This window comes from Phodopus roborovskii, unplaced genomic scaffold, assembly GCF_943737965.1.
Source record: "Phodopus roborovskii unplaced genomic scaffold, PHOROB, whole genome shotgun sequence".
In the NCBI taxonomy this organism is placed as follows: domain Eukaryota; kingdom Metazoa; phylum Chordata; class Mammalia; order Rodentia; family Cricetidae; genus Phodopus; species Phodopus roborovskii.
The window spans coordinates 25,871,659-25,894,867 of record NW_026126416.1 but is presented as its reverse complement, the minus strand read 5'-3'; the positions used below and the strand labels follow the sequence as shown (position 1 = coordinate 25,894,867).

The 23,209-nt window shown below is 41.8% G+C and overlaps 1 protein-coding gene across 1 annotated transcript in view; it reads left to right on the top strand.

Annotated features, from left to right (window-relative positions):
- The first annotated feature begins 9,600 nt into the window (after nt 1-9,600).
- Acoxl (acyl-CoA oxidase like) overlaps nt 9,601-23,209 on the top strand; it is a 277,217-nt gene continuing 263,608 nt past the window's right edge. Inside the window, exon 1 of the mRNA XM_051183431.1 lies at nt 9,601-9,699. The gene's annotated coding sequence lies outside the window, so the exon portion shown is untranslated. The remainder of the gene's footprint in view (nt 9,700-23,209) is intronic.

Below are 23,209 nucleotides of genomic sequence, written 5' to 3'. Positions count from 1 at the left end.
CTAGTCACCAACTCCGATTCGAATGCCCCGCGCAGCCGCAGTCATACGCTGAACGTTGGCAGAACGCCTGATCATTGGTTTCGGCTAAGGGAGAGCCGACCAATCGCTGGAGCCGTTGCTAGGAGACGAAGTCCCGCCCCCCGGCACAGGCAGCTCCTCCCACTTCCACCTAGCCTTCTGGTGAGCCTTGCTCTGTGTGCTGTTTCCGTTCTAGTGAGACGCTGGCGATTTTAGTACAGGGATTTTTATTGTTAAAGACTGTATAAATTGAAACTGAACTACGAAATTACACTACTAGGCTGAACTTTACGACTCTGTGGCTCGAACTGCCTTGAGCCTTCTTGGATACTTGAGAGTCGCGAATCTTTGCTTAAATAACAGAAATTGCTTGGCTGGTGAGCTGTCTCAGCGGGCAAAGACTACGGTCGCCAAGGCTGACATTCCTGGAATCCACAAGGTAACAGGAAAGAAAACCGACTTCCTCAGGTTGTCCTCTGATCTCCACATGCATGCTGTGGCACATATGCAAATTAACAAATGAGGAGACGGTCGTCATGCACATAAACTCACACAGTCGTACCTACTCACATGCATAGAAATAAATAATTTTTATAGAGTCCACATATCCAAGAGTAAGTACATAGCATGTTCATGTGCGCCAAGAGTGAGTTGAGAAATAACTTAGTCTGCTCTGCATCTTGAGTTTTGACGACTTCCAACACTTAGCCTCTCAAGTAGAACATAAAAAGTTCATGGGATTACCTTTCTGTTTCTAGTAGTCCACCAGGTGTTACAGCTCCCTTAAGTTGCTAAGAATATATTGCAGCTCTGGACAGGTAGACGTTTCCAAATATAGAGGAAAAAAAATTTAAGAGTAACCTCCTATTTGATTTCTTAAAATCATCTAACTAGAGAACAAGTTCTGACACATTTTTATAACTTGGCACTAAAATATTGCCCGTAATCATGATATCAGGATATGGTAAGCATTACTATGGGGAGTTCCAGGTTCTTGTGGTCCATGTGGAAAGTAACAAGCAAAATAAAAGATTAAGAATACACTTCCCAATTCCAGCACTAGGGAAGCAGAGGCGGGGAGATCTCTGTGAGTTCAAGGCCAGACTGCTATACAGAGCAAGTTCCAGGACAGCCAAAGGCAGAAAGAAACCCAGGCTTGAAAAAACAAAACAAACAAAAAATACACTTCCAAAGGAGAGAGCAGGAGAAAGTTTAGAAGTTCAATGAAGGCTGTACTCAGGATTGGGGCTTTCATGTCACACTCTCTGGACTTTTGGGTCATTTTAATAGCATGAAATTTCATGTGCATGTTGCTATATGTAGTTGTCTTTATAAATCCATGTGTGACATGTGTCATTAGCATTTTAGTGTTATAATGTTACCTTCAGGCTCTGGGTGTGGTGGTGGGGGTGGGGTTCAGTTTCCAGCCAACCTTTTTGTCAACAGGTTGTTCTTATATACTACTTAGTAGCCTTTGTGTGAGACCTTCTGGACTTTACTCTTCACAGAACTCTTTTGCCTGAGTCAGAAGCTGAATAACCACTCTTTAGTTTGTCTTCTTGGAAACAAAGGAAAGGCTAGAAGAGAGATAAAGTGAACCCGAATTACCTATGGACACGTCTACTAGATGTTTAGTTTGGGCATACGTAGTGTCCATTTTCTTTTATATTACCCAAGCGTGATTTGTGTTGAACTGAGGATATCTCTGAACAAAAACTTCTAGTTAAGATAACAGTAGAAAGCTGTGATGGCCTTGGTTTTTCATAGAGTAGTCATTTGTGCTCTCCTATTCAGAATCTTGTTTTACATGTGCTGAGAGGTCCACAGCACTGTAAATAATAATAATAAAAAAATGTGGCTGAGTATGACTGCTCAGAATTAACCATGACCTGCCACCACGGAGTGGCTGCTCTTTAAACCATGCCTCCAATCAAACATCTACCAATCAAAACTGTCCTCGTGACATGGTAGGAATCCCGAAAGAGCAGATCTACATACAAACCGCCATGGGTAACACTGCTTCTTAGCCCATTGCTACCTTATAGTGTACTCAGTAAACTTGTCATTCCTGAAGATACTGTGGTGGCTGTTTCAGGAGTCTGTCCCTCTCCTCTCTGTGGATGTTTGTCTAAAATTTGGGGTAAGAGGTTTCAGTAAGTAAAACCTGCCTGAGGCTTCTCTCTGCCACCTTTGTTCTTGGTGGGCCTGACCCCAAAGCAATACCATAAAGGAAAGCTGTATTTTCTGTCTGTTCTAGTTTTCAGTGCCTCAATTTTCTGAATAATGGCCAGAGACTACTCCATTGGAGGACCCTCCCTGCAGTGTCCTCATCTGAAAAGAAGGGACTGTCTAGGCAAGCTCCAGGGTGTCTTTGAGCTCTTGGCTTTACTATGGTTCCATGATTTCTAAGATTCACACACCAAAATGCTGAGGACAGGCTGTACCTTGCTACAGAAACACAGCCCTGGGTTGCAATGTTCATGCCCTGGGGCTTCCTTAAAAGCAGCATTCATTCGTTAATGAGGCCCCCAAGTCAGTCCTATAGTGTGTAACTCAGTTATGTAAGACCTGGATAGGGTGTTCACAAGTGCCATGTGCCCTTGAGCTAGTCTTTAAACATTGCTGGTTATTCATTTGTAGAAGCAGCTTAAGGGAAAGCTGCCCACCAAATGCATATGGCTATACCATAACCCACCGTTAACCACTACATAAGAGAATGTCCTCTAAATGACCTTGCTGTGTTTAGGGGTGTCAGTTTGTTGCTCCTGCTAGGGTCAAGAGGCCATGTACAATGCACAGAGAAGCCAGAAACAGTTTTAGAGCCTTGCTCTTGTACTGAAGACCTGGACAGCTCTTGGGGACTAATCCAGATGCTATCTCTGGTCTACTATAGACCAGTCCATTCTTCTTCAAAGCCAATTACTGTTGGCTTCCTTCACTCCAGCTTTTCTCTTCAGGACTTCATCTGTTTTTTTATCATAGGAGAGATTTCTGGGCCTGGCCCATGGGTAGCTGTAATATCTGTTCTGCTGCCTCTGACCTGTCCTATCCTACTGATGGCAAGGAAGGACTCCCAGTCCCCAGCTGAGTACTTTTTGGGCACTCTTCAGTGTTCTGGAGAGGGCAGCATCTTGGTTCAACTGTGCTGCCTGTCGGTGGATGACTTTGGGGAAAAGGAGAGGACTGGGGAGGATCGTGGAAGGCAGGAGTGCTGGCTGTCAAAACCAACCCTTAGGAGGCTGCTGGATGGGGTGGCAGTATAGGCACCATCTCCACGTTAGACCCCTAGCAGCAGTATGTATCCTCATAGAGGGTCCTGTCACATACTTAACTGCATTTGGTTGGTCAGAAGTGGGTAGCTTACCCATACAAAGCCAATCAAAGTCCTACTAGAATTATTGCTGCAGCTAATAGTTCCTACTTAGGGATAGGCTTTGGTCTGCTCTGAGAATGGAGAAGAAGAAGAACCAGTGATAGAGGGATGGAGAAAAAGAGAGGAAAAAATTACAAATATAGACAAAGAGCAAGAGAGAGAGAGAGAGAGAGAGAGTTGAGGCAGCTAGTTCCAGTGATTTGTGACGTTCTTCACACTAATGACTTTCTCCAGTTATGCCCAAGTGTTCCTTGAGTTTTGTGAATCAAAGTATCTCCATTTTGCTGAGGAGAATTCAAACAGATTTTCTCAAGGTAGTCACCAGCCAGACATATAGGAAGCAGGACATGAACATGCTGTGCTGAAAAAGATACCACCACATGGTAGAGTGTAGATAAGAAATATGGGTTAATTTAAGATGTAAGAGCTAGTTAGTAACAAGCCTAAGCTATAGGCTGAGTGTTTGTAATTAATAGTAAGTCTTTGTGTGGTTATGTGGGAGCCCGTGGTCCTGATGAAAGACTTTACCTGCATGGGGTGAGGCCAAGTATATCCACATAAAACCTAGAAAAATCTTTTTAAAGGTTCCAAATACACAAAAACGGAGCCAAACACAGTTTCTTAGTTTCACAGTCAGTCATGCAGCTGCCTCAGGAGTTGAGACGACACTGTGGCAAGAGCCCCACTAGCATACCATGAAGTAAGCTGCATAGCAGGTTTAAGGTTTTGCTCATGCAAATAGAAAAGCTTTACACAGCAAAGACAGATCTAGATTGGGGGAAAAACTATAAATGTGTTACAGTGTGCTTAAAGATGTGCATAGGCTTGGGAAAGAAAAGAGAAAGGATATAGACAGTCATAGAACAAATAATTTAAAAATTATGAAGTCTTTAAAGAGAGAAGTAAAATTTAAAAAAATAAGCTATGTAGAGATGGAAAATACACAGGGAGTCTGTCTGGATCTTCTATTTTAGTGTACTGTCTTTAAATCCTTTGGTAACTACTAAGAGATATTGGATTATGGACACTAATGGATTAAACCATCCTAAATATATGCATACACAGATGAATACACAAACACACACACACACATTTTTCTGACTCATTTGGAAGTTGTGTCACTAAACACTTTAATTTGCTTTCAAACACAGAATAATCAATACTCACAGTGCTGTGATCAAAATCAAACTGACACAGACTATTTTATTTCTCTCTCAGCAATCCACTGTGCACCAGTATGGGACCACTCACCTAGGGTGAAGAGGAGGTTTCTGAAAGTTTCAGTGTCTATGTTCAATCTTTAGAACATGGGAGGAGTGCCACTGAGCTCCTCCACTGAGCTTTAAAAAAAATCCTAGGTTCTTTGGTACATAGTTAATGCAGAAATCAATTATCTAAACCCAAGATTAATTTGGGGGTGAGTGTGTAATAGTTTGAATAGTATTCCCAACACACCAAAAATATTTATTTATTTAATTTTAATTAAAAAAATATGTTCTTCTTCTTTGGAAATAGGGATTTTTGCAGGTGTAATCAAGTTGAGAAGAGGTCATACATATTGGATTAGGCTGAGCTTTTAACCCAGTAACTGGTGTCATTGTGCAAAGAGGGAAGTTTGAAAATAAACACAAGGGAAGGAGGCTCACATGATGAGTAAGACAGTTATTAGAATGGTCCGATGGAAGCAGTTACAAACCAAGGAATGCTAGAAATTGCTAGAAGCCACTGGAGTCTATGAAGAGGTAAGGAAGGATTCCTCCCTAAAGATCACAGAGACAAGGTACTGATACAGACATTTCAGCTTCAGACTGATAGACTCCATGTGAAAAAATAAGTTTCTGTTATTAACCTATCAGTCTATTGTATTTCTGTAGCAGGAAACTAAAACAGTGGCCATTGGACCTATTTGATTTAGCAAAAATGACTCAAAGGCAATTTTTCCTGAGTCATTTATTTCACAGCTTCTCCTTGTTAATATTAAAAGATTCGCAGGAAGTACCTTGGAGATGCTGGGGAACTTTTGATTCTCACTGGTCTGGGCACGGAAGAGGATTATGTTTCTCTGACCCTTGGAAGTAGTTGTGGCATGTGAAAGGATTCTTCTAGTATCCTCCAGGATAGTCCAGATTATGGGTGGCATTTAGTGTCCTTTGTCAGTTAGTACAGAAGTGAATTCATGTTTGTGCTCTGATACAGAAGCCTGCAAAGCTTCATATGGGTATTATTTGGAGCAGTGTGATCTGGGAGTGAGGCGGGGCCTGTTTGTCAGAGTGAAGTCTGTTTGTCACAAGCGTTCAAGCTGAACTTTTGATTCTGTCTTCATCACAGTGGAAAGTTTGGTGGTCTTGAGTCTTATATACCTTTGTTCTAAAATCAGCCCCTGTTCTCCCCGCCCCCCCAAACCTCTATACTATGCAGGTTTATCTTTTACTAGTAGAAAAGAAGTTATAAAGCAGTTACGTCCTCTATCCCTAAAGTTTCAAAGCTCTTTATCCCTTTTCCTACACTTGCAAAAATGATTGTGTTTTTCTTTTGCTTTGTTTGTTTGTTGAGAGAGGGTCTCATGTAGCCTCTGCTTACCTTGAATTTATGACCTTCTGCCTTCATCTCCCAAATGATAGGATTATTGGTGTGTGTCACCATGCCTGACCAACTATGTATTTTCTAAGCCCACTTCTTACTAATAAATGGCTGTCAAAATAGCAACAGCAGCCAATATACAATGTGCATTTGGTGTCTCCTGGAGTTGTGTGTTCATTAGGCATGCTGTAAACCAATGACAGTTTTGTCTAACTCCCACCATTTCTTTAAAAATTTAAAATATTTGCTTTATGTGTGTAGTATTTTGCCTGCATCTATGTATCCACCACATGTGCACCTGGTGCCTATGGAGATCAGGAAAAAGCATTGAATTCCCTGGAACTAGAACTACAGATGGTTGTGAGCTACCATGTGGGTGCTGGGTACTAAATCTGGGTCCTCTGAAAGAGCAATAAGTGCTCTGAACTTCTGAGTCATCTCTCTGTCCTCCTCATCTATCACTTCTTAGAATGAACTTCCTTCCAGTACCATATATGTGAATAAATATATGGGCATAATAATGGGTGATGGGAGATGTCATTCTGTAAATATGTTTCTCATACTGATTAATGAATAAAGCACTGTTGGCCAACATGGAGAGACCGGGGAGAGTACAACGCCAGCCCCTCTCCGGTAAGATGAGACCATGTAGAAATACTTACATTAAAAGAAATGGGTTAATACTTAAGACAGAGTTAGCCGATAAGAAACAAGTAACTGGCCAACAGCATTAATATCAAATACAGAGTCTCTTTGTGTTAATTGGGGCTGGCGCTGCCATGGGACCAGACTGGCGGCAGGGAAAAAACTTACTCTTAACAAATGGGCATATTATATGTGTGTGTGTGTGTGTGTGTGTGTGTGTGTGTATGTCTACATGTTTAATTTCACCAAGAACATTCTTCCATTATCTACCATAGATATGTAATGCACAATTTTCTAAAAACCTTGCATAACTTGTAAGAACAGAAGATTCCCCCACCTCTACTTGAGCTGCATGCAATGGAAGATAGCATAGTCCCTTGTCTTTCACTGTGCCTCCTGAAGGAACTTTGGACTTGATGCTGTGACAGTGTGGGACCTTGTTGCCTCCTTTTCACAGAGGGGAGTGCGCTTTACCTGTGAAAGGCCAAGAGTAGCAGGAGAGGTAGATTTTGTAGCACTAGCACTGTCACAGATTGATTTGGGTGTCGGCCTTCTGGTTGTGCCTAGGATGTTACTTTCCCAAAGTCAGCAGTGAAATGCTCTGCCTGACGAGTAAATCTGGACATTCCCTGTGTCCTTTCCAGCTGTAAAAGCTTGTGTGGCAACATGATGGTGATGGTTCTATCATCTGGGACCCGAAGTGAGAGGACAGGAGTAGAATTCCCAGATAGCACGAGTAAGAAATAAACTTTTGTCTTTAAAAACCCTAAGATTTGGGTGCTAATGGTGACCACACTATGCAGAGGCATGTGGTATCGCTTGCCATAAAAACTAGAAGATGCTTCCTCAGTTTGGCACAAGTGCTACTTGGCATCATTCATACTATGGACTGGAAGAGGCAAGTGTGAATGAAAAGAACATACAGAGACATGATTGCTAGATGAGTAGAGCAGAAAGAACAACCCTGAGCCAACCACTTTGTCTTCTGACGCTCCCACCTCCTGGATTCCTATTATATGAGATTAGGGATGTTACTCTTTGCCATCAGCTGGGTATCGCTACTTGAAGTTACACAGATGATAGACAAACAAATGGCCCACCAATAATGTTTATGTCCTTGTCTCTGAACCTAAGATCGTGGTCTTCTTTGGCATGGTAACATTGCTGATGTGACTTAAGGATGTTGAGATAGGAAGGCTTTTCTGTAATTACAGGTGGACTCGGTGTAAATGAGTCCATGTAAGAGGGAGTCAAAAAGGCTAGTCAAAAGAAGAAAAGAAAATGGAGTGCTGGGAGCAGAGGTCACAATGGCGGTCTTTGAGGACAGAGAAAGGAGGTGAGAGGCAAGAATATAAGCAGCCCCCCAAAGCTAGAAAAGCTATGGGAACAAATATTTACCTAGTAGCCTCCAAAGGGAACCTAGCCCTACCAACACCTTGATTTTATCCCTGGGAAATCCAGTTTGAACTTCTGAATTCTGGGACTATAAATAATTATATTTGTGCTGCCTGTGGTAACCTGTGAGTCAAAGGAAACTCCTTGGGGTGGCATCCCCTGCCCTAAAGACAGCACAAAGTAGCCTTCGGAAGGAAGGGAAAAGCTAACATTCCCTTATATGTGACCACAGCAATAATGGAGAGAGAGACTCCTGGTAGGTGAGTTGTAGAGGGGGGTCTGGGCAGAAAGTGAAGGTGGAAGATTCTTTATTTTATGTCTATAGTTCCCAGCTACCTTGTACTGCTTGTTATCTTGTAGGTTTGTACCTTCTCCAAATTGAATGTATGTGATGCCCATTTTGTGGTGGTGGGATCTGAGAGAGACCAGACCACTTCAGGCCTTGGGAGTCAGGCAAAGAGGCTGGCGGTGGTTCTACTGAGTGGATGAAATGGCTTAGTGCTGAGTATCCATCCATCTGTGGCCCAGAGAAATAATACCAGCATCCCTTTAAGGACCTGATACTGACCTCTAGTGACCCACTGATGGGGATATCCTTCTGTATGCTGTGAGTTGAAGACAGATAGTTATGGTTGTCCTTAGTTATGATAAAAGGTAAGTTACATATAAAACTTTAGACTCACAAAGATAGGATAGACTATAGAGTATTTTCTTTAGATTTTGCTAAATGTTTATGAACTAAATATTGTATCTGTAATTCTTGCTTGATAACTTTTGTTATATATAATTTTACTATGTTAAAGTTAAAACCTTCCTTTTTATTTAGACAGAAAAGAGAAGATGATAGGAATGTCCTTCTGTGTGCTGTGAATATATGTTTCTCTTATTGGTTAATGAATAAAACACTGATTGGCCAGTAGCCAGGCAAGAAATATAGATGGGGCTACTAGACTAGGAGAATGCTGGGAAAGAGGAAAGGCAGAGAGGAGTGAGCAGCCATGTATCCTCTGAAGGAGTAACAGGTCCAGGCATTCTCTGGTAAACCAAAAGCTACATGGAAATATACTGATTAATAGAAATGGGTTAATAATTAAGAATTGAGAGAGGGGGGTGAGAGAGAGAGAGAGAGAGAGAGAGAGAGAGAGAGAGAGAGAGAGAGAGAGAGAGAGAGCGCCAATAAGAAGCCTAACCCATTGACCAGGCAGTTTATAATTAATGTAAGACTCTGTGTGTTTATTTGGGATGATCAGCTGCGGAACCAGGTGGGACATAAACTCCGTCTAAAAAACCTATAAATCTAGAGGGACAGCTTACTGGTGGGCTAAGGGGTTAGAGTTAATGGGTGGTTCTTAGTAAGTATGGGAGAACTTTGGTGGAGCTCAAATGCTCTGGACAGCCCTTTGCCTCAAGCCTAGGAGGGAGGGCGTGTGACGGGTGAAGAGGGAGGAGGAGACAAGCCAGTGAACTGGGAGGAAACCAGTCTGGTGGAATGATAAGTAGGAGGGCCCATAAGCCTGGAGTTCTGAGGTGTGTAAAGAACAGCCTGCAGCTTCAAACACACAGATGGAGCGGGCTCCCTACCTGGGGCTTGGGGACTCATCCCTGCACCGCTACCTGGACGGAGAATTCTGGAGCCTCAAGAACGAGCTGCGCCGAGCCCTGGGGAGCTCTCCTCTCTTCCAGCCCAGGTACCATTGCAGTGGCAACTCCTGTCCCAGCCTGGGTTAGCCAGATTTGCACCTGGCGAGGCCTGGTGGAGTGTGAACTACTCCTTGAAGGCAGCTGGCCTCATCCTCACCTCTGGTGAGGAAGGGAATTATTAGAACTGTGGTCAACCGCCCCCCACACCCTCCATGCCTTCTTGAGCTCTTTCTGAAGATGCGGGGTTAAAGTGTGGGCTCTGCAGTGGTAGGTGCTAAGGCTTTTTTTGCTTTTAAATCTGTTTCTGAGTTTCGGCTTGGTCTGAGTCTCTGCAGAGTCACACCTGGGCGGGCAGACCCGACAGAAAACAGAGATGGGGTGTATTCAGCTTGATTAGGTGCCGATGCCGGCTGGGGAAGAGTGGGTACTGCAGTTTCCAGGGGTCTTTACTAGGAGTGCATTCCTGTGAGCCAGTCCTGAGGAATGGCAAACCGGACTGCACTGACTTGGGTAGGGAGGCACTAGGTTCTTGATAGTAATTGATGCCACTGCAGGTCAGACTGCGAGATCTAGGGATTGGTGCAGCTAAAGTTTATGGATGTAGAAAACCTCGAGTCATGAGGGTGAGGAGCTGACCCTAGCCCAGGGACTCTTTCTCCTAGTTTCTACTGGGTCACTGACCCTGTTTCCTGAATTCTGAAAAGCTTGACTAGACACTGTGTAGTTTTAGCATAGGAAAATCCTGATTTAGAATGTAGTATCACTCTTACAATCCTACTAGGTGGGAAATGGAGGCAGGAGGATCAGGAATTCAAGGTCTTTCTCAGCTACATAGGTCCAGGCCAGCTGAGGCCACAGAGACCAGCTCTCAAAAACAAGACATCCTCCCCCACGTTATCAAAAACACCCTAAAACAAACAGACAACTAAACAAAAGTATTGTGTGTTCTAGAGAGAATTAACCGACTCCTTCCTCCCCAGTTAGCTCGAGTTTAATTTGTCTCTTAAGAGTATGACAGTGGTGGCTCAACCTTTAATCCCAGCACTTCGGAGGCAGAGGGAGGCAAATCTCTGTGACTTTGAGGCCAGCCTGGTCTACAGAGTGAGTTCAAGGATAGCCAGGGCTACACAGAGAAACCCTGTTTGAAAAGAGGGGGAGGGCTCTGGGCAGAGAGTGACATGGATGGTGAGCTGGGGATGTGAGTGTCCCCCTCACTTCTCATCCCTTTTGCTCACTAATAGCTCTCTAGGTCATGGTACTCGAAGTGTGGGCCTCAAAGTGTGACCCTCAAAGTGTGGTCCAGGCATCTCTAGTCTCGAGAGGGTACCCAAGACTGCTTCCACCAGGGTCAAGATTATTTCTATAAATTCCCAAGGTGTCACTGGCTCTTCTCACGCTCACGTTCCCACCAATGCATAGGTTCCAGTGATGACATGGAATGCAGTGCCCCCAGACTCACTGGGAAAGCAGTTGTGAGACTCCACCTGTTTTCTATTAAAGCAGACATTAAAGAAATTTATGAAAATGTAGAACAGTTTTAGTTTTATTTTTAACTTTTTTTTTGAATTTTTTTATAAATACACTTAATGGATGTATTACATTTACTTTAAAATGATTTAAGGATTTGAAATCTTTTCTGTAATGGTATCTAGGAGGGTAAAGTTCAGGAAACAACTCTTTCCCTGAAGAAAATAGTTATGAAACTTCCTATATACTGGGATACTCCTCAGGGCAGGTTTTTGTCCTTAGACTGTTGGACCTCAGCAATGGAGGAGGAATGCTGCTTACTGGCTTGTACCGATGGCTTGCTCATCCTGCTTTCTTATAGAACAAAGAACCACCAGCCCAGTGATGGCACCATTCACAATGAGCTTGTACCCTCCCACATCAATAACTAATTTTAAAAATGCCCTACAGGCTTGCCTACAGTCCCATATCATGAAGACATTTTCTTAATTGATATTCACATCTCTCAGATAACTTCAGCTTGTGTCAAGTTGACATAAAACTACCAGCACAAATATCTCCTCCTCCTTCCCTTTTACCCACATGGGAAAAAAAGGACAAAACCTCACTATCCCAATGTTTTGCCATTCTTTCTTGCTAATTTCATAATCTTAGGATCATAATAGCATAGATAACATTTTTTACTGTTTTTCCCCCTGGGTGGTTCGAGATTCTGATACCTGTATGTAAGTTCACTTTGTGCCACCAGATTTAATCTTTATGGGGTTAGAAGGACAGGGCTCTTATTTCTGGGTGAATATTCATTCTGCTATTGCAAGATCTGCCTGGAAGATATAACTATGAAACCTGCCTACCCACCGAAGTGGTGTTAAGCCTCCTGTAGTCAATCCCTATCCCCATTCTCCCTCTTTGAAGTTTAAGTAGGTATAAGGGGTGGGTGGGGATTGTTGAAGCCCAGTTCTTTGAGTGCTCTGTACACAGTGGGAAGTTTGTGTAAGGTCAGACACTCTCAGAATAAGTTCAGGAAACAACTCTTTCCCTGAAGAAAATAGTTATGAAATTTCCTATATACTGGGATGCTCCTCAGGGCAGGTTTTTGTCCTTAGACTGTTGGACCTCAGCAATAAGGCACCCCCCCACTCCAAAGAAATGGTTCTTTCTCTTGTTTCCAAGGTAATTCCCTCTACTAGAGTCCTCCAGACTCTGGGAATTCCCTGATTTGCTGACATTTTTCTGCCATGAGTGTGATAATAGTAATATGTCTTTTCTGAGAACAGGATTCTAGGTGACTTAAGGCTTGCATTGGTTTTGCTCTGCAAGGATTCATGTGTTACAAGTTTAGTTCCCCAGTGTGGATATTAAATAGAGGAAGGACCTCTAAGAGGTAGAGCCTATTGGAAGGTCATAAGATTCTGCCCTGTGCATTGTCTGCCTTCCTGTTTTTCTATGTCTTTTGGTTATATTTCCTGAAAAAGGCAACTTAAGGAAGGTTTATTTTGGATAACAGTTTCAGGTTTCAGTCTATTACAGTGGAGGGGTCAAGGCAACAGGACCTGAAGAAGGCTGGTCATATCACATCCACCATTAAGAAGTAGAGAGTGACAGATAATCTGTGCTCAGCTTCCTTTCTCTTTTTTATATTCAGAATCCCAGCCTAGGGAATGGTGCCACCCACGGTGGGCCTGTCTTTGCACTCAATTTACCTAATCCAAAAAATCCTGCAGAAGCATTTCCAGGGGTTCATCTACTAGGTGATTCTGGATCCAGCTAAGTTGATAATTAAAACTATCACACCATGTGTGGTAGTTTAAATGAGATTGCTGCCATAGGTTCATACTAATTGCATGCTTAGTCTGAAGTTGTAACTATTTGAGAAAGTATTATAAAGGTTAGGAGGAGTGGTTTTGTTGGATTAGGTGTAGCGTTGTTGGAGGAAGTGGGTTGTTGGAGGTGTGGCCTTTAAAATTTCCCAGGCCCAGTCTTTTTCTCTCTCTCAGTGTGTGTGTGTGTGTGTGTGTGTGTGTGTGATATGTGTTCATGTGTGAGTCTAGGTGCATGTGTGCCAAAGTGCACATGTGGAGGTCAGGGGACGAACTTTAGGTGTTGGTACTCCCCTTTCTGCACTGCTTGAGTTTCTTGTCTCTAATTTCCACTTCCCATAGGCGTACTAGAATTACAGACGGTCATGCTACTGCGTCTGGTTTTCATGTAGGTTCCAGGGAGCTTTACTCAGGCTATTAGGCTTGCAAGCAAATTCTTTTACCCATTGAGCCATCTCCCCAGCTCAAAACCTCTTTTCTTTATAAACTATACAGATTCAGTTATTTCATTGTAGTCGCAGAAAATGACCCCATACAAGGCTTGTCACTGGGGTTTGAAGGGAATGGGAAAGCAGTGATGGAAAAGAGATATTCTTCTAAACACTTCAGTTTCTTTACTGGCAAACAGAGGCTCTATCACAGAAGACTGGCTAGTGAATAAGTGCTTTTACTTAGCAGTATGTCACACTCTTCAGCCAGACAGCTTCAAAGCCCCCTGTTAGTAGATGTCTCTGTTCTTCTAAAGCCTTGCCATATTCCAAGGCTCCCTTTGGTTCTTTCTGGATGCTTCTGTATCTTCTTTCTCTTCATTTCCTTCTTCTTTCTTCCTTGGACAAATTCATCTTTTTTTTCCTGACTTTTTCATGTTTAGTTTTTTCCCCCTCAGTCTTACTTAGCCGTGTGAGTATTTCATAATACTCAAATACACAGAGCCAAATAATATTGAAAATAAAGTCTTATTAATTGTTCCCTCTCAACCATATTTTTAAATTGTGCTAAATTACACATAACATAAATTTTTACTACTGCAAACTTGATATATGTTATGTATAATATATATGCTTTACTACTGCAAATTTTATATACATTATATATAACATGTTTTTGCTACTGCAAACTTTATATATATATGTATATATATGTATAATATATACTTTTTACTACTGCAAACTTTATATATATACAGTAGCATTGATCACATTTGCATTGTTGGGCTGCCATCTCCACCACCCATTTCCAGAACTCTTTTTTCTTTCTAAACTGAAACTCTACTAATTAAACACGAATTCCTCCTTTCCTCTTTTCCAGCTCCTGGAAGCCATCATTATAACTTTTCTCTACAACTATTGTAGATACCATGCACGAGAGGAAACACACAGCTCTGGTTCTTTGTGATTAGCTGGGACAGACATGATGCAAAGGAGATGTACGTGATCCAGAATTCTCCCTCTGCCCACTGGAAGTTCATCCCTTGAGGGCTATTGCTGCCTCCCAAGGCAAAGGGGAATGTGTGTCTGTATTTGTGTTTTAACTGGGGATAAGGATGCTACTGGCTTTGCCGTCCGTTGTGAAGTAGTCTCTTAGGAAAGATATTCCTCTCCCAAATATGTGTCCCTCTTTTAGGTAGCCTGTGTGTGTATGGAGGGGTGATAAACCTACAGCAAAGCTTTTGAAAGCAGCTTCTTCCCACCCCAGATCTCCTTCCTTTATTCCTCCTCTCTCTTTTCTGTCTTTTGGGGAAGAGATGAAATTTAGAGATCATACAATTATTGTTCATGTGTTTGCTTCAGGAACATTTAGTGTATTCAGTGTTGTGCACCCAAAACTTTGATTTCATTCCAAAGTTTAATCACTCCTGAAAACATTCTGTAACCATTAACTGATCACATTCTGTTTCTCCCTCAGTCTTCCCCCTGGCAACCAGTGATCTACTTTCTGTCTATGAATCTGCCTGTTCTGGACATGGCAGCCTTCTATATTTGCCTTTCTTCACTTAGCAGTGTTTTTGAGGTGTATTGATTCCATAGGGCTTTACAGCCATCAGCTGTGTAATAGTTTTTTGTTCCTTGTTTATGGTTTATGGTTTATTGATATGGTTTATTGATACCACGTTGTATGTATGTATCAGACAGATGATTCAAAGGTACTAGTATTCCATACACCCTATCCAAGTCAAGCAAAGACATCTAACTTGTCTTGTTTCAGGCATGGAGGAAGATATAGTAGGGTGTGCCTGTTTCTTCTAGATTCTAGAATTCGTTTTTATTAATCTATTTATTTCTAGAATTTTATTCATTTATCTATGGAATTTATTCTTCTGGAATATAGACTGAGTTCTCTTTCCTTAAATAAGCATTCACAGTGACTGTTGTGACCTATTCTACAAACATTTACTGACTTTCTACGAACTTACTATCTAAAATAAGAATGCAATAGTTTTACAAAAGAGTCTGAGTTCAAGCAATTGGTGAAGAAGGCTGAACGGTCACTGAGGTGTTTCCAGGCCATCAATGGTCACTAGGATAGAGCAGAGGTCACTCAGAACATTGTACCACTCTCTATAGGTCACCAACAGTCTCTGTGTCACTGCTCTGGTTTTAAGAATTTTGCTTCCCAGCTACAGACCTTAGAAGTCCACTCTCCTGCATTTTCTGATGGTTGCTTCAGCAGAAACCAGGTTACCAGGAAGCTGATTCATGTCCTTTTTTCAGATGTCTAGGGAAGCCTCCAGGCTTCCATATGCCCAATTAATTGGGAAAAAGTCATGCTCAGGCTCTGGACTTCTCCCTTTACAATTGTGAGTGTATATAGTACTTCCCTTTCTCTGCTCCACGGAGATCTTTAACAATTTAGTAACTGAAAGGGAGTGGGGTGTAGCCCAGCATGTTTGTTTAGCATGTTTAGTATGTACAAGGTCCTGGATTCAATCCCAGTACCACCATAATTGTAATGATACAATTGACATAAAAAGAATTATATTTGGCAAGTGACAATACGTTTGGTTACATCAGTTAAAAGAGAAATGTACATTGTTCCTTTAGTTCAGAGACTGTTGGGTAGCAATTCCCTCTGAGATGAGACATTCCATCTTTGTGGGAGGCTCGTTATGACTCAAGGATTCCTAACGAGAGGTTTTTAAAGATTTAGAAAGAAGCAGACAACTAACATGTCCAAGGAATCCCTGGAACTTACAGATTCCTAAAGGCCACTCTCTCCAAGGTTGTATAGGCAATAAGTACTGCCTGGGAGAGGAGACCTTGTGATCTGAGGAGCTGCTGGTAAGTCATGGGAGAGCTGCAGGGTCTCAACTACAGGGAGTCTTCACTCATGCAGAGGTGGACTCCAGTCTCCTGTAAGTGCTCCCTAACCTGTACCCCTGTAAGTAACTCCAACCAGCTCATTGGTTTAAGTTGGGCTTTGGTGATACAGTTACTGTGATTTGTCAATGGTTCCCTATCTGGGGTGAATAGATGTTTGTTCACATTTCCCCAAGAATAGTGTCACATAACACACATAAGGATATATATGTTGCTCAGCACCGAAAGCATCCTCCTTAGCATTAAGTAGTGACTCCCTTCAGTTACAGAGTTGGAAACTCAAGCTTCCAGTAGCTCCAGAAGCAGAAGCTGGAGTTCAGCACACGGGTAACAGCAACAGCAGTCCCTTTCACTTCCTTCCTATAATGTGTACAACCTGTATTATAAAACCCTCCTACTCCAGAGAAAAGTTCCACCGGGCATTCCTTAGAAAGCACACCTTCTGTTTGTTATTTAGGGCAGTAATAAACAAGATATCTGCTTTAATAGATAGAGCCTTCCTGACTGAGTCCAAGAGATTGGTGTTTGGATAAAGAGGTCATTGAGACCCTTTCCTCTGTACTTCTAGGGATGGTTGTAATTACCAGCATTTGGGGACTGTTTTTTAATTAAAGATAGCCCTATTCTGTTGAGATCATAAAACTTCAAGCCCCTTTTGGGTCCCTGCAAGGGGATGAGAGTCTCTTGCCACCACCAATTGGGATGTTTAATGTTCATTTGTTTTGTTGTTGCATGGAGGAATATATGTATGGTGTGGGTGGGTATATGTTTGTGTATGGGTTTGTATACAAATATACAGATGTGTATACATGAGTGCGCATGTATATATGCATGGGTGTGGAGACCAGAGGACAAACTCTGGTGTTGTTCATCAGACCTTGTTCACTGTTTTGTGTCAGGTGGGATATTGCTAAGAAGCTTGCCAAGTAGGCTAGAGTGGCTGCCCATTGAATCCCAAGTACAACCTATTTCCTCTCTTAGAGTATTTGACTTAGCCTCTTCATGGCCCTAAGTAAACTCAGGCCTTGAGTCCAGTGGCTCTTGAAATACCATGCCCATCTTCTCACTTCTGAAATAATGGGAAATGAAAAGGTAAATAGACACGTGACTCTCAAGGGTCAGTATGGACCCTGGCTCCTGAGTGAATTATCTGATTCATGAAGGGGATTCCTGTATGTATCTGTCAAGTGGATTTGTTGTTTAAGACAGTGGGCATCTGTCTTATGTTCTATAATGGAATGTCTGACATAAAGTAATTTATGTGTATTCCATTCACAGTTTTGGAGTCTAGGAACTTGAAGAGCATGGCACTAGCAATTGGTAAGGTCCTTTCTTCATCATCACACACTGGAAAGCATTAAATAGTGAAATGGAGCAAGTATGCCAGCTCAGAATTCACTTCCTCTTTTCATAAAGTCACTAATAGAATTGATTAAGTCTCCAGGCAACATAATGAACACATAGGACAGCCAAAACCACAGTGAGTTTTCATGGAGGACCACTGTAGATTTAGTGCAATGTTCTACTAAAAATATTCTCAGAGGAGCATAACTGTGTCAATTTGTATTATAGGAGCCCCACAGGTCAACAAACTCAATCACCCTACAGGCTGAGCAGCCACAAGACGGGTCTAAGAGCCTTGTGAGAGCCATAGCAGCTGTGCCTTATGGCATTCCCCACCGCTGCCTGATAATCACCTCTATTTTCACAACTGGTATTTGTGTGCCCTTCTCATCATTTTCACCCAAATGTACCCAAACAAGCATCTCCTTGTTCAAGCATCATCTTTTATATCCAAACCAATCACTGTCCTGGAGGTTGGGATCCTGGTTCCTGGTGACAACCTGGACTTTCTGTACCCCCCCCCCCCCGGTCGCTTGTGGGAGTGTGCTGCAAGCCAGGGTATGGTTATAGGAGCAGAGTTTCCTAGAAGACATACATAGCTTTTCTGCTTGCTGACTCTGGGATTTTTTTCTTCATGGCCACCTTAGATTTGTGTGAGTAGGTGGTTCACCAAATAGTGGAGAGGGGACATTCAAACAACAGTGGTGTATGTCGGAGTTAAATGCAGGATTTCATGAATGCTAAGTATATACATTACTGCTGGACTACACTCCCAGCCCTGGAGAAGGCTTCCATTCCTGCTGTTTTAAAGGAGAAGGGATTAGGGAAGGGAGTTGTAGTGGGATGGATCAGAGGTTTCAACAGCAGTAAAACTGTAGAAGGAGCTAGGCAAAGGTACAGATTAAGCAAGACCATGCTGTGAAATCAGGGTTTAAAGTTGATAGTAGTGCATCTGTTCTGACAAGAAACATATGAGTGGTCAAGGACTAGACACCAAAAATGTTTCTTATCATGAGAGCTTTTTAAAATTCATGTCTGAAGGTGTGTTTCCCCCCTAACCCAACATACGGGCCAGTGGGGGACTCTGAAACCACATCCAAACCATAACAGCCAGGTTCTTCTGTGAGACCTTGGAACTTGGAATTTTGAGACAATCATAGAACATTTACTTAAAAGTACTTATATTTTTGTTTGTTTGAATGCGTAGAGTTCTTTTGGTTGTTGCTGTTGACTTGACTCTTGTCCTTTTAATTTTCTATTTATTTTATTCTTAAAAACAATCTTATTTTGCATGCAATCCCAGTTCCCTCTCCCTCCTACCCTCCCACTCCCACCACCCCCACCAACCACTCCTCAGAGAAGGCAAGGCCTCCTATGAGGAATCAACGAAGTTTGCCACATCAGTTGAGGGAGGATCCCTCCCCTTCTTGTCTAGGCTGAGCAAGGTACCCCTCCACAGGGAATGGGCTCCAAAACAAAAACAAAACAAACAAACAAACAAACAAAACCAAAAACCAGTTCATGCAGTAGGGATAAATATTGATTCCACTGCTAGTGCCCCCACAAACTGCCCAAGCCACCTAACTGCCATCCACATTCAGAGGGCCTAGTCCTATGCAGGCTCCCCAGCTGTCAGTCCTGAATCATTGAGCTCCTACTTGCTCGGGGTCAGCTGTTTCTGTGGGTTTCCACACCATGGTCTTGATCCCTTTGCTCATATCATCGCTCCTCTGCTACAGACCATAGAATTATGCAGTGAGAACGCAGCTGACAAATCATGAAGTTAACCCACTGGCATCATTTTATGATGGAGGAGGCCCACACGCAGGGCGGTCAGAGTATTTGCTTTATGAATGGTCACTGTCCTTACTGTAAATTCCCTGTGAAGCCTTGGCACTCCTTTTCTGTGGTGAGATTCATCCCCCAAACTCTAGCAGTGTATTGATCATTTACTGTGCACAATTTCCCCTATGCATTGGTATACTGGATGACTCCCCCAGCAATGTGTGATTCTGGGGAAAAAAGTAATCACAGTCAATACCCTTACTCTCTCAACCCAGAAGTCTGCCCCCTGCAGTTATCTTCCTTGGCAAACAGTTGGACAGTGTTAGTGTCCAGGCTAATAGACCTCAACTGATACATTCATAGATGCCCAAGTACAAGAATTATGGCATGTCTAAAGTGTTGAGCCATAGCTCTCAGAGAGATAGAGAACAAGAGTGTTCAGGATTCTCTGTGCCAGCAGATAGGAAAGCGCTGTCCCACGCTAACCTCACATTAACCTTAAAGCATGTATATTCTTCACTTAAAGTTGTCATTGGGCCCTGGGCCCTCCTTTATCTGGTTGCAGTTTTGCTTCTATGGCCTTGAGACCTTATGTTGCCATGGCTATGAATCTGCCTTTATCGCTTAGCTTAGAAATGTGCTTCTGACCAATGAAAAACTAACGCTGTAGTTCTAATCCTTTGCTTCAAACCTCTGTGGACAGAGAGATTTAGGAAGAGAGGACTAGAGAGGTAACGGCTGGAGGAAGGAGCTGACAGAAATTAACAGAAATATAAAAGGATAAGAATGTAGGAAAAATAAATGTGTAATGAAATAAAGAAAGAGAAAAAGAAGAAAAAACATGGAGAAGTTAGAAGCAGGACAGGATTATTAAAGTAGAAACAACAATAAAGAGCATTTGAATAGAATGAATGGTGTGAGAAGATTCTTTTCTATAGCTCTCAGACTTAGATTCTACACTTATTGTGGCACATCTTTTTGGCCCAGTTCTTAGCTGTGGATCTCTACAACTGCTTCAGTCAGTTACTGGATGAAGTTTTTGTGATGACAATTAAGGTAGTCATCAGTCTGATTACAGGGGAAGGGTAGTTAAGGTGCCCTTTCTGCTACTGCTTAGATTCTTAGCTGGGGTCATCCTTGTGAATTCCTGGGAATATCCCTAGTGCCAGGTTTCTCAATAACCCCATAATGGCTTCCCTATCAAGGTGTCTCTTTCCTTGTTCTTCCTCGCTGTCCTTCCCCCAACTCGACATTCCCAATCCCACATGTTCTCCTCTCCTCTCCCCTTCTCCTCTCCTCACTCCCCTACTACATCCCCCATGCTCCAAATGTACTCAGGAGATCATATCTATTTCCATTCCCGAGGGGATCCATGTATGTCTCTCTTAAGGTCTTCCTTGTTTCCTGGCTTCTCTGAGGTTGTAGATTGTAGGTTGGTTATCCTTTTCCTTATGTCTAGTATCCACTTATGAGTGAGTACATACCCCTGTTTGCCTTTTTATGTTTGTGTTACCTCACTCAGAATAATTTTCCTAGTTCTATCCATTTGCCTGCAAATTTCATGAGGTCATCATTTTTTTTACAGCTGAGTAGTACTCCATTGTGTAAATGTACCACATTTTCCTCATCTATTCTTTGGTTGATAGGCATCTAGGTTGTTTCCAGGTTCTGGCTATTACAAATAATGCTGCTATGAACATAGTTGAGAAAATGTCTTTGTGACATGATTGAGTATCCTTTGGGTATATGCCCAAGAGTGGTATTGTGGGTCTTGAGGTAGATTGAGTCCCAATTTTCTGAGAAACCTCCATATTGACTTCCAAAGCAGCTGTACAAGTTTGCACTCTCACCAGCAATGTGGGAGTGTTACTTTTTCTCCATATCCTCTCCAGCATAAGCTTTCATTAGTGTTTTGATCTTAGCCATTCTGACAGGTATAAGATGGTATCTCAGAGTTGTTTTTATTTGCATTTCCCTGCCAGTTAAGGATGTTGAGCATTTCCTTAAATGCCTTTCAGCCACTTAAGATTCCTTTGTTGAGAATTCTGTTTAGATCTGTACCCCATTTTTTAATTGGATTATTTGGTATTTTGATGTCTAGTTTCTTGGGTTCTTTGTATATGTTGGATATCAACCCTCTATCAGATGTGGGGTTGGTGAAGATCTTTTCCCATTCTGTGGGATGTCATTTTTGTCTTGTTGACTGTGTCCTTTGCCTTACAGAAGCTTCTCAGTTTCAGGAGGTCTCATTTATTAATTTTCAATCTCAGTGTCTGTGATACTGGTGTTATATTTAGGAAGTGGCCTCCTGTGCCTTTGTGTTCAAGGCTACTTCCCACCTTCTCTTCTATGAGGTTCAGTGTGGCTGAATTTATGTTGAGGTCTTTGATCTATTTGGACTTAAGTTTTGTGCATTGGGATAGATATGGATCTATTTGCATTCTTCTACATGTTGACATCCAGTTATGCCAGCACCATTTGTTGAAGATGATTTCTTTTTTTCCATTGTATAATTTTAGCTTCTTTATCAAATATGAGGTGTTTATAGGTGTGTGGATTGGTATCAGGGTCTTCAGTTGGATTCCATTGATCCACCTGTCTGTTTTTATGACAATGTCTAGCTGTTTTCATTACTATAGCTCTATAGTACAGCTTGGAGTCAGGAATGGTGATGCCTCTGGACATTCCTTTATTGTACAGGATTGTTTTGGTGGTCCTAGGTTGTTTTTTTTTTTTTTTCTATATGAAGTTGAGTTTTCTTCTTTCGAGGTCTATGAAGAAGTGTGTTGCAATTTTGATGTGGATTGCATTAGATCTGTAAACTGCTTTTGATAAGATTGCCATTTTTACTATGTTGATCCTGCCTATCTAAGAGCATGGGAGATCTTTCCATTTTTTTGATATCTTCTTCAATTTCTTTCTTTAAAGACTGGAAGTTATTGTCATACAGGTCTTTCACTTGTTTTTTTTTTTTTTTTTTACTGTTACCACAAGATATTGTATGCTGTTTGTGGCTATTGTAAAGGGTGATGTTTCATTGATTTATTTCTCAGCCTGTTTATCATCTGTATATAGGAGGTCTACTGTTTTTTGTTTTTTGTTTTGTTTTTGTTAATCTTTTATCCTGCCACATTACTGAAAGTGTTTATCAGCTGTAGGAGTTTCCTGGTAGAATTTTGGGGGTCACTTATGTTTACTATCATAACATCTGAAAATAGAAAAAGTTTCACTTCTTCCTTTGCAATTTGTATCCCCTTAATATCTTTTTGTTGTCTTATTGCTCTAGCTAGAGTTTTAAGTTCTATGTTGAATAGATATGGGGAGAGTGAACAGCCTTGTCTTGTTCCTGATTTTAGTGGAATCACTTTGAGTTTCTCTCCATTTAATTTGATGTTGGCTGTTGGCTTGCTGTATATAGGTTCCAAGTGGTGCTGAGAAGAAGGTATATTCTTATTTGTTTGGAAGGAATGTTCTATAGATGTCTGTTATAACATCTAGGTCATATGTAATAGAGTCATAACATCTGTTAGGTCCCTTATTCCTCTGTTAAGTTTCTGTATGGCAGGCTTGTTTAGTGGTGAAATTGGGTATTGAAGTCTCCCGTTATTAATGTGTGGGGTTTGATGTGTTATTTAAGTTTTAATAATGTTTCTTTTTACAAATGTGGTTGCCCTTGGTGTTTGGGGCATACATGTTCAGAAGTGAGACTTCATCTTGATAGATTTTCCCTGTGATGGATATGAAATGTCCTTCTCTGTCTCTTTTGACTAATTGTAGTTTGAAGTACATTTTAGTAGATATTAGGATGGCTACGCCAGCTTGTC